Genomic DNA, 11121 nt, shown 5'->3' with positions numbered 1-11121 from the left:
ATTCTTATCACAATCCATACATGCTTCCATTGTGTCAAGAACATATGTGCATTTGTTGCCATCATCATTCTCAAAACATTGCCTTCTACTTGAGCCCTTAATATCTGCTGCTCGTTTTAGCCCTCCCTCCCCATTCCCCCACCCCGTGAACCCTTCATCATTCATATATTATTATTATTATTTCGTCATATGTTACACTGTCCGACGTCTCCCCCTGCCCTCCTCTCTGCTGTCCCTCCCCCAGGGAGGCTATATGTAGATTCCTGTAATCAGTTCCCCCTTTCTACCCCACATTCTTTTTTTTTAAATCATTTTATTGAGGGCTCATACAGTTCTAATCACAATATATACATCCATCCACTGTCAGTATTTGCATCTTTTTTTTCTTTTTTTACATTTTATTAGGGACTCATACAACTCTTATCACAATCCATACATATACATACATCAGTTGTATAAAGCACATCCATACATTCCCTGCCCCAATCATTCTCAAATCATTTGCTCTCCACTTAAGGCCTTTGCATCAGGTCCTCTTTTTTTTTCCCCTCCCTCCCCACTCCCCGCTCTCTCATGTGCCCTTGGTAATTTATACATCGTTATTTTGTCATATCTTGCCCTATCCGGAGTCTCCCTTCCCCTCCTTCTCTGCCGTCCCTCTCCCAGGGAGGAGGTCACATGTGGATCCTTAAAATCAGTTCCCCCTTTCCAACCCACTCACCCTCCACTCTCCCAGCATCGCCCCTCACACCCTTGGTCCTGAAGGTATCATCCACCCTGGATTCCCTGTGCCTCGAGCCCTCATATGTACCAGTTCTACCCCACATTCTCTCCACCCTCCAGGCATCGCCACTCTCACCACTGGTCCTGAAGGAGTCCTCTGTCCTGGATTCCCTGTGTTTCCTGTTGCTATCTGTACCAATGTACATCCTCTGGTCTAGCCAGATTTGTAAGATAGAGTTGGGATTGTGATAGTGAGGGGGAGGAAGTATTTAAGAACGAGATGAAAGTTATGTTTCCCTGCCTGGTTAATCTCCTCCCCACAACCCTTCAGCAAGGGGAGACACCAACTTTTCAGAAGTGGGGTCATCCCACTCCCCCGAAAAACCTCATTTAATACAATGTTTGGTACATGATAGAGATTTATTAGTGAATGAGGAACAAAGGAAAGCAAGAAACAATGGAATTTTAATGAGAAGTGAAGGTAATTAAAGTGTATATTGCCAGATTAAGTGTTTCCCCAAACCAAACTCAACTCACTGCCGCTGAGTCCGTTTCGACTGTTAGTGATCCTCCACGACCGGGCAGAACTACCCCGTGGGTTTCCTAGACTACAACTCTTTATGTGAGCAAATGCTTCATCTTTCTTCTGCAGTATGTGTATAAGCCTCATTTTAAGGTATAATTTTAGGGAGATGCCAATTACAACCACAATGAGGTACACCTGCACCCCCACTAGAACAAGTATGACTTTTAAAAAGTGAAAAATAACAGGTGCTGGTGAGGATGTGGCAAAATTGGAACCCTCCCCCAGGTTTGTGGCTGTGAGGTGCCACGGAGTCCGTCAGTGCTCTCTGAGTCAGGACTCACAGTGACCGATGCTCAGCAGAATGAGACCCAGTCCCATCCCGGGCCTTCCTCACCATTGCGCTTAGGTTTCAGTCCATTGGTGCAGCCACTTTGTCGATCCATATTGCTGAAGATCTTCCGCTGTTCTCTGCCCTGCTACTGGAGCAAGCATGATGTCTTTCTCCAGGGACTGGTATCTTCTGACAACATGTCCAAAGTACTTGAGACAAAGACTCACCTTCCTTGCCTCTAAGGTACATTCTGGATGTACTTCATCCAAGACAAATGTGTTTGTTCTTTTGATGGTCTATGATACTTTCAATGTTCTGAACTGGCAAAATCGTTCAAATGCATCGATTCTTCCTTGGTTTTCTTTATTCAATGTTCAACTTTCACATGCATATGTAAATATATTTCTGGTATTCTTTGCTCTCGGCTACTTCCTTTTCTCAATCTGGTCTGCATCCCAGCAGCTCCTGTTATTGCACTGCTGCATTGTTGGATGATCTTCAGCAAAACATGACTTACATGTGAAATTAATGATAGTGTTCTGTAGTTTGAGCATTCTGTTGGGTCATCTTTCTTTGGAATGGGTACAAATAGGGATCTCTTCCAGTCAGTTGGCTAAGAGCTGTCTTCCAAATTTCCTGGTATAGTGCTTGTGGGTTAGGCTGCTACCTTCAATATCAGCAGTTCAAAACCACCACCTGCTCCTTGGGAGAATGGCAAGGGTTTTTAACTCCCATACAGAGTTACAGTCACAGAAACCTACAGGGACAGCTCTACCCTACCCTGAGTGGATCCCTATGAGTTGAATCCTCCCCATAGTAGTTGTTGCCTTGTAAGCAGCAAATTGATGCGTCCTGTGTTCTTATCCATTTTCTGCGCCCTGTTTCTTGATTGATGCATTTAACCCATTTGCATTCAGTGTCTCTTTATGGATAGGAGCTGCACTGAGCAGCCCACAGTATTCAAGGTCAGCCCTGGCTGGTTGGCGAAATTCAATAAGAGAACAGCATACACAGTGTAGGGAGGCATGGGCAAAGGCAACTGCAAATAACCACCAGGCTAATAAATGTGTGGCTGGATTTGCTGAATACATGGGGGCTGAGGGTTTTCTTCCCCAGCAAGCGTACAACTGCCACGAAACCAGACGTTTGGGAAGGAAATGCCCAACGGGACCTTCATTACTAAACAGGAAATGGCATCACCGGGCCACACGGCTACGAAAGACAGACTCATCCTGGTGTTGTGTGGGAATGCTAGTGGGGATTTTAAAGGAAAGCCCATGTCCGTGTACCAGTCCAAAAACCCACGGGTTTTTAAACAACAAAATATAATGACAAATAAGTTAAGTGTAATGGGAAGGTGAGTAATAAAACATGAGTAACCAGGAAGCTTTTCACTGAGTGAGTACATGAAATATGAAAAATAGTTGCAGGAGAAAAACTTGCCTGGAAGTGCATGCCTCCTAAACAAGGCTCCTGCCTATCCTCCAGGCTTGGAAGGCAAGTTGGATGATCAATGCTCCTTCACCACTGTTAAGTTCTTGGTGCCCCTACCCCCTACCCCCAATACGACTCCTCTCATCCAGCCCATGGACCAGCAAGGCGTTGCTCATTTCTTAAACCTGTATGCCAAAGCACTGTTCCAGTCGTGCTTTCAAATCACCTCTGACACCCATTTGACCATTCAAGAGTTCTGGAACATCCTCCACTACATTAGCCCTACCAACAAAGCCTGCAGAGATGTCTCGTAGAAGACCATGAACTCTGCATGGCGAAAGTTGGGTCCAGAAGCTGTGACTGAGAGATTTGAAGGCCTTGAAGGCTCTGGGGAGGAGCCTATTGTGGAGAATACTGTGTCTCTCAGCAAGTCAATGGGTCTAGAGCAGTGGTTCTCAACCTTCCTAATGCCACAACCTTTTCATACAGTTCTCCTCATGTTGTGGTGACCCCAACCATAAAATTATTTTGTTGCTACTTCATAACTATAATTTTGCTACTATTATGAATTATAATGTAAATATCTGACAGGCAGGATGTATTTTTTTAAATACTTTTATTGGAGGCTCTTCCATCTTTTATCACAATCCATACATTCCTCTAACGCGTCGAACACATTTGCACCTATGCCGCCATCATCATTTTCAAAGCATTCTCTTCCCACTTGAGCCCCTATTATCGGCTCCCCATTTCTTCCCCCTCCCTCCCACGCCCACCCTCCCTCACAAGCTCTTGATAAGTTATAGATTATTTTTTCCATATCTTACATAGTCCTCCATCGCCCCTCACACTCTGGGAGGGGGTTCTAGTTTGGTACTTGTGATCGATTCCCCCTTTCTTCCCCCACCCTCCCCTAATCCTCCTGGTATCTCTACTCTCCTTGTTGGCCCTGGGGGGTTTAATCTATCCTGGATTCCCTGTGTTGTGGGCTTATATCTGTAGCCATGTGCATGCTCTGGTCTAATCCAATTTGTAAGGTAGAATTGAGATCATGAAAGTGGGATGAAGGAAGCACCAAAGAACTAGAGGAAAGTTGTGTGTTTCATCAGTGGAATACTGCACCCTGACTGGCTCATCTCTTCCCTGTGACCCTTCTGTAAGGGGTTGTCCAATTGTCTACAGATGGACTTTGGGTCTCCATTCCATGCTCTCTCCACCCCCATTCACCTTGGGTATGGTTTTATTTTAGGTCTTAGATCCCTGATACTGGATCACATCAACACCTTGTGATCGCACAGGCTGGAGTGCTTCTTCCATGTGGGCTTTGTTGCTTCTCAGCTAGATGGCTGCTTGTTTATCTTCAAGCCTTTAAGACCTCAGTTGCTATATCTTTTGATAGCTGGGCACCATCAGCTTTCTTCACCACATTTGCTTGTATACCCATTTTGTCTTCAGTGATTGTGTTGGGAAGGTGTGTTAGACAGGGTTCTCCAGAGAGATAAAACCAGATTGCTGATAATTATATAGATAGATAGATAAATAGATAATACAAGAAATGAACAGTTAAATTATAAACAGATAGATATATAATACAAGAAATGAACAGTTAAATTATAAAGCAGTACAAATGGTTCAGTGCAACTCACTCCTGTGAGAGAGTTGTTAGACACTAGCAGTCCTTCAAGTCTTGAGAGCCGCTAGGTAGTCCTCTGTAGAGAGAGCTAGGCTATCCCAGCTCAGGCAGAAAACAGCCAGGCAGGTCACCAACTGTCAGACCTCAGCTCCGGAGATGTAAATTTCAATCATGTGGTCTTAAAGGGACCTCAACTTACAGAGACACAGTCCACAGGCTAGGCATCCCACAGGTAGTGTGCCCTTTAAATTGAGGCACAGACCAAGCAAGGCAGCTGCACACAGGTCCGATGACTAAAGAGCGAGAGACAAGAAAGGTGAGGATCACCAAGCCACTTATCTCTCCGCCCTTCAATTAATCCCACTTGTGTTTATCGGCCAGGCTGGCACAATAAACTATCTCAGAAAGTGAGCATCACAGAATGCCGGATTGTTAAAACAAAGTGTTCTTGTCTTAAGGGGGTACTTGAGTTGAGGCCCAATGTCCATCTGCAACCTTAATTATTAACATATAAATATTAGTACATAGTTCTATTCCTCTTTCATATATATATTTACATATGTACATGCCTATATTTAGGCCTCTATAAATTTCCTTTGCCTCCTGGTTCTTTCCTCTATTTCCTTTTTACTTCCCTCTTGTCCCACCATCATGTTCGACCTTCATTCAGGTTTAGTAATTCCTCACTGATACACTGCCTTTGATTGAGGCCCACTAGGCATCCTATGTCCTTCCTTCCATTGACTTTAGTTCACTTGTTGTTCTGCAGAATGTATTTTCCTTGTTACAAATTGAACACAATTAAAGCATAGTGATGAATCACAAAAATATGTAATCATATATTGTGAAATATTTATTTCTAATTACATATCAATGAAATTTTGCCATGACACATGATGTAGCATGGGTAACAGTCTAGTCTTCACACCGGGTACTCGTACATGGGCATATCTGCATGTGGACAGACCTGCCTGGAGACGGGTAGAGGAGCGGCGTCATGGTTCCTAAGACCATTGAAATATGTGTTTTCCAATTATCTCAGGTGACCCCCAAAGGGGTCGCAACCCACCTGTTGAGAACTGCTGGTCTAGAGGATGATGAAGAGGGCGTGCAAGAGTTGGTGCAGGAGCATGGTGCAGAGCTCACCACTGAGGAATTCCAGGATTTCCAGAAGGAGCAACAGCAGGCGGCAGCTCAGGAAATATCTTGGAGGGACAGGTGGGTTGGGGCAGGGGTGTGGAGCGGTGCCTGGTCCATTAAGAAAAGAAATGAATGCTAAATGGATGGAAATGGTCAGAACTTTTCTGGACAGAACATCACCCAAATAAGGCAATGATAGAACTGTGAACCTGGCCAATAAAAATACTGGGGGGAACTGACTTGATAAGTGTAGTTTGGGGGCCTCAGAACCAACTGTTTGGTTTTCCATTATTTCTTATGGGAAGCATATGTTCAGTTCTCAAACTTTTTGGTGTTTGAACATGAATTTGGAACAAATTGAGTTTGACAGCTGAAATATATATATATATATATATATATATATATATATATATATATATATATATATCCTTGACATTGGTTCCTACAGGGTAGGAACTAGAACAAAAAAGTGCCCCCAAAGCCAAGCAGGAAATGTGATCCCATAAAGCATAATTTCCCCATTCTCTTGTCCTCTTTTCTTTCTGTTTCACTTGAGGGCAGACCCTGCTTATGGAAGCACACCAAAGCTCTGGAAACTCTGGCTCTGCATCCTAGAATGTATGGAGAACCCTGGGGGAAGAAAGTTTGAAGAAGGGCATCCCCCAGTTCTGTGTAGGAAACGTTTACAAGTCCTAGGTTCACCCTGGAGCTGCCTGTATGTAAGACAAGCTCGAAACAGCATCTTAGCAAAGGCTTTGAGAATTGAACCCCGTCTCAGCAGCATGTGTGTAGACAGACTCAATGCAGCAAAAAGTTTTGAATACTGAACTAACCTTGAAGCCATCGCCAAAGAAAGTAAGACAGAACTTGTTGTCTTATCAGGACTAAGTTCATTACCCGCTGTGGTAGTTAAATGATTTGTCAACCAGACACTCCTGGCTAGGGGTGGAGTCAAACCTGTCAAATCAAGCTGCAGCCTGATGACTCCTCCTGGTCTAAGAGTGTGAGACCTGGGAACTGTGCTCTCTCCTCCCCTTTCATCTTCCCGCTGGCTGGCCACCCGAGGTGCTGCTGGAGCCTTGCCATGTTTCCACCAACCTGGGATGCACACGACTGTACCCACCGGCCTGTGATTTTCCTACATTCTGCATCATTGCATTCAGGCTGTGTGAGTCTGAAGGGGGACTTATGGACTAGTATCAGGCTTAATGGACTTGACTTGGACTAGGCTGGGCTAGGCTTTCTTGGTATGCAATTACTTTTTTATATAAAGCTCTTTCTAATACATATATGAGTGTCACGGGATTAGTTTCTCTAGTCAACTGACCTAACACACCTGCTTTTAAAAAAAATAAGCCAATCAGGCATCTAATTTGGTTATTTCAATTTGAATCAACTTTTAGTTCTTCATAGAGCCAAACAGGTTGATGTTGCCAGCAACATCAAAATGTTTGTATAATAATTTTCTAGTAATAAAAAAGGATAGAATGATGGAGTGTTCAAGTGGAAGTAAATGGGAGCATGCCATGCTTTGGGGGTTCTGGTTACAGTCCCAGCTGCTCCTAAAAGAATCATCTGAACGGCAGTGTTAGTGGGCATCTTCATTCCAAGGAGAGAAATAGAACAAAGCAAAGAAGAGCAAGCATGTCAGCCAGTAAAATGATTTTATAGCCATTCCTTTATATAACCTAACCATAGTCCTGTAAAGGAAGTGTTTTATCTCCATTTTATATTCGAGGAAAACAAACGTTAGCGATATTCAATAAAATCAAAAACTGTGCAATGGGTGATCATCGAATTTTAGATTTGAATGCTGCTTCCCCTTCTGTAAGTCAAATGACAGATCCATTTCCTTCCAGATGGTCACAAGTTTCCAGCTTTGTCATCTGAATGAGTCAGTGCTCTGTTGCCAAGAATTTTGGAGAAATACAGTTGAAACCTGTATCTGAGGAGATGGAGAAAAATTGTTAAGTGAGATAAAACCCATCTCATTTTCATGAAACCTTCGCCAAAAGTGAAACCAGGATGGTCAGTACATATCAGGGCTCAGTATTTTAGTCAAAGTGCCATGGATGCCATTGTGTTCCCCAAAAATGAGTATCCACTTAGCTGGGCCATGATCGTCAGTTCAGTAGTTTAAAATGATGTAATGTGGCAGTTACAGAATGATGCATTCAGCCTCCATGATGTGAACTGACGTGATCAGCCCTGACTCCATGTAAAGGGTGAGATTCAGCATTCTTCATCAATACACAATCTTGCCTGATCTGATATCATTTCCCTGGGGTGTGGTTTGCAAAACAATTTATCTTACAAGAGATAAATGGAGAGAGAAGCCAACAGAGAACAGGACTGCCTAACACCAAGAAAGAAGAGGTAGAAGCAGAGAATACCATTTGGACCTGGGGTCCCTGCACTGAGAAGCTCCTAGACTTCCCCAAAAGCCAACAGAAGAAGAAAGCTTTTCCTGGGAGCTGACACCCTGAATTCAGAATTTTACCCTCTTCAAGGTCCAGAGAATAAATCTCTTTTTGTTAAAGCTACCCATTTGTGGTATTTCTGTTATAGCATTCGAGATAACTAAATGTTTAAAACCATTTATTAAATAAACAGCACAAAAATGAACTGCTTCCATCCATTTGATGTTACTTCACTAGACTCCAAATCCTAGAATTATTCAGTGTTACAATGGAACTCTAAACATGAATTATCAAAGATGTCCCTGATTTAAAATTTTGCACATTATCACAAAGAGAGTACCAACACAATGAAAGACCAGGGACAGCAAAAGGCTCCCACCAAAACAAGTGACAGGAGATTTTCCACACCAAAAATAAAGAAAAGAAAAAGGCAAGATCCTGAAACTTGTCAAAGAGAAAGCAGGGTCACATAAAATAAAAATTACAACCAGAGTTGTGCTTCTCAAAAACTACATCAATTACTACAATAAAATTAAGCAGTACCTTCAACATGGTAACAGAAAGTGATTTTGCATTAAAATCTATAATCAAAAAAATATATTGTGAGAATAAAAAACATATTTAGAAAGGCAAGGGCTGAAAACTTACTTGCAGTGCTTCTGTTCTGAAGAAGCTACTAGAAGAACTATGAGTAAATAAAGGGTGGGGTTGAATCTCCTATAATCTGCCCTGTAAAAGCACATAGAATATCTAGCATAGAAAAAACCTTTTAAAAAGAAAAGAAAGAAAATGAAAACGTTTACCAAACAACAACAAGGTAGTCTCCTGTACTCTAAAATGTAACCAGGTAGAGCTAAACAGCAGCACAGAATAATAGGATCTGTATGTCATCCGAAAAAGCAGAGCACAACAACTGGGAGTCAAGGAGTTGAAAGCAAAATAACCAACAAATGTTGGCTTAAAAGTTCACTGGTGGTCAGTGGTAGAATTCTTATCATCCTCAGCCAATACCCTTCAAGAGTAGGTTATCTCTGACCTCTCATAAGATAAATTGTTTGGCAAACCACACCCCAGGGAAACTATCTTCAGATCAGACAGGGTTTTGAAAGGTGTTGCATCTCACCCTAGTTATTTCTTTCCCATGAGGTCATGGCTGATTATATCTGTTCACATCATGAGGGCTGAATGCGTCATTCTGTAACTGTCACTTTACAGCATTACAAGCCACTGGAATTGTACTTCTCAAGAGTGTAACATTACAAACCATGCACTTCAGCCAGGACATGTTACAAAGTCCTTCAGGGCTGCTAATGATGCTCACAGGGCATGCCACTCTAATCAACCCTTAGGCATTCAGTTCAAGCTCCAAAGGTCAGCAAATCTAGTGTGCTCGTTATATAATCTATTGTCAATTTAAGAGAATTGAGAGTGAAAGGGTGGAGTTTAGCCTGCCAATCACAGCTTGATGATCTCATTTGGAGGCCCTAAGGAGAAAAATAGCTCATTAGAGGCAGGACACATGCTCAGTCCCTGCTAGACATTCTTGTTGACAAGCCACATGGAGACAGGCTGACGACAGCCAGAGCCTCAGAGCTGAAGAAGTCATGTGGAGAACCCTGCCAGTGCTGAGATGCTTACACTGCCACTGGATCCACAAGACTTCCCACCCACTGGCCTGTGATCTTCCTGCATTCAGCTTCATTGCATGTGTTTCATGAGTCTGAAGAAGACTTTATAGATTGGTATTGGACATATGGGCTAATATCAGACTTAGGGACTTGATCTGGACTGGATTGGGACATTTTCTCAATATTCAACTGCTCTTGTATATAAACCTCTTCTTTGTACACATATGAGTGTTCTATGAATTTGCCTCTCTAGTCTACCCAGACTAACATATCTAGTTCCATTAATTATGTGCCCGGAAGCACCCCAGTCCAGTAAGTCTCAACCCTAAGGCACATCAGCTCCACCTCCATGGGTCAGGAAGCCTAGCTCCTCCAAGTAAGTGTTCACAGAAACCTGATTCCACAAGCCAACCTCCTGCCTGAAATCACTGAGGTTTCTTTGCTAGGTGGGCTGGGGAGTTGAGGACCCTGTTTCTTGCTCTGACTTCTGGCTATCTGATAGCCCAGCTGTCTTTTGGATTAAGGGGATTTGCTGTGCAGGGATCTTGTGGGAGACAACCTGGGGGAAAAAGCCTTTTGCATCCCACATGAAGTTGCAGTTTTCTTGCCTGTTCCTAGTCCCACTCTTCCACTTTTATCTTGATTTTTCCCTTTTTCTCTACCATCTACTGCTATTTGGATTCTAGGCCAGCAATTTCTCCCCAGTGTGGGGATTTGTTAAAGATGAATGTTTTGCCTGTTCATTTGGGATATTCATTAGGTCCAAACATCTCCAGAGCTTCTTAGCACTCATTAGCTCTTGGCAATGAAACCCAATTGCTGCTGCTGCAGGAGCAGTGAGTTCCTTAATGCAATTCTTCCGGCTAATGTCTTCCAGATGACCACTTCTTGCACTCTGTCTTTGGAAAAAGGTGGGCAATGACACAAATAGGATTCACCTGTGAGTGATTGTTAACAGGACTCATTGCATTGCCATAGTGCTATGTAGAAAATGAGCCCGCTGAGATGCAGAAGGAGCGATCTCACAACCAGCAAGAGTGGCAGGCATCCGCTAAAGCCCAAGATCCTTGCACAGCAAATCTCTAGAACCACTCCTGGTACCAATTGTGTCAGACAGGGTTCTCTAGAGAAACAAAACCAGGACACTTATGATTTTAGATAGATACCGTATAAACTTGTGGATAAGCTGACCCGAATATCAGCTGAGGCACCTAATTTTACCACCAAAACTGCATTTAAAAATGTGCTACAGAATTGGAATGTGCATACAGACCCCAATATCATGC

Source organism: Tenrec ecaudatus, chromosome 6 (genome assembly GCF_050624435.1).
Source record: "Tenrec ecaudatus isolate mTenEca1 chromosome 6, mTenEca1.hap1, whole genome shotgun sequence".
Lineage (NCBI taxonomy): Eukaryota > Metazoa > Chordata > Mammalia > Afrosoricida > Tenrecidae > Tenrec > Tenrec ecaudatus.
Note: the sequence above shows the minus strand (reverse complement) of the source record.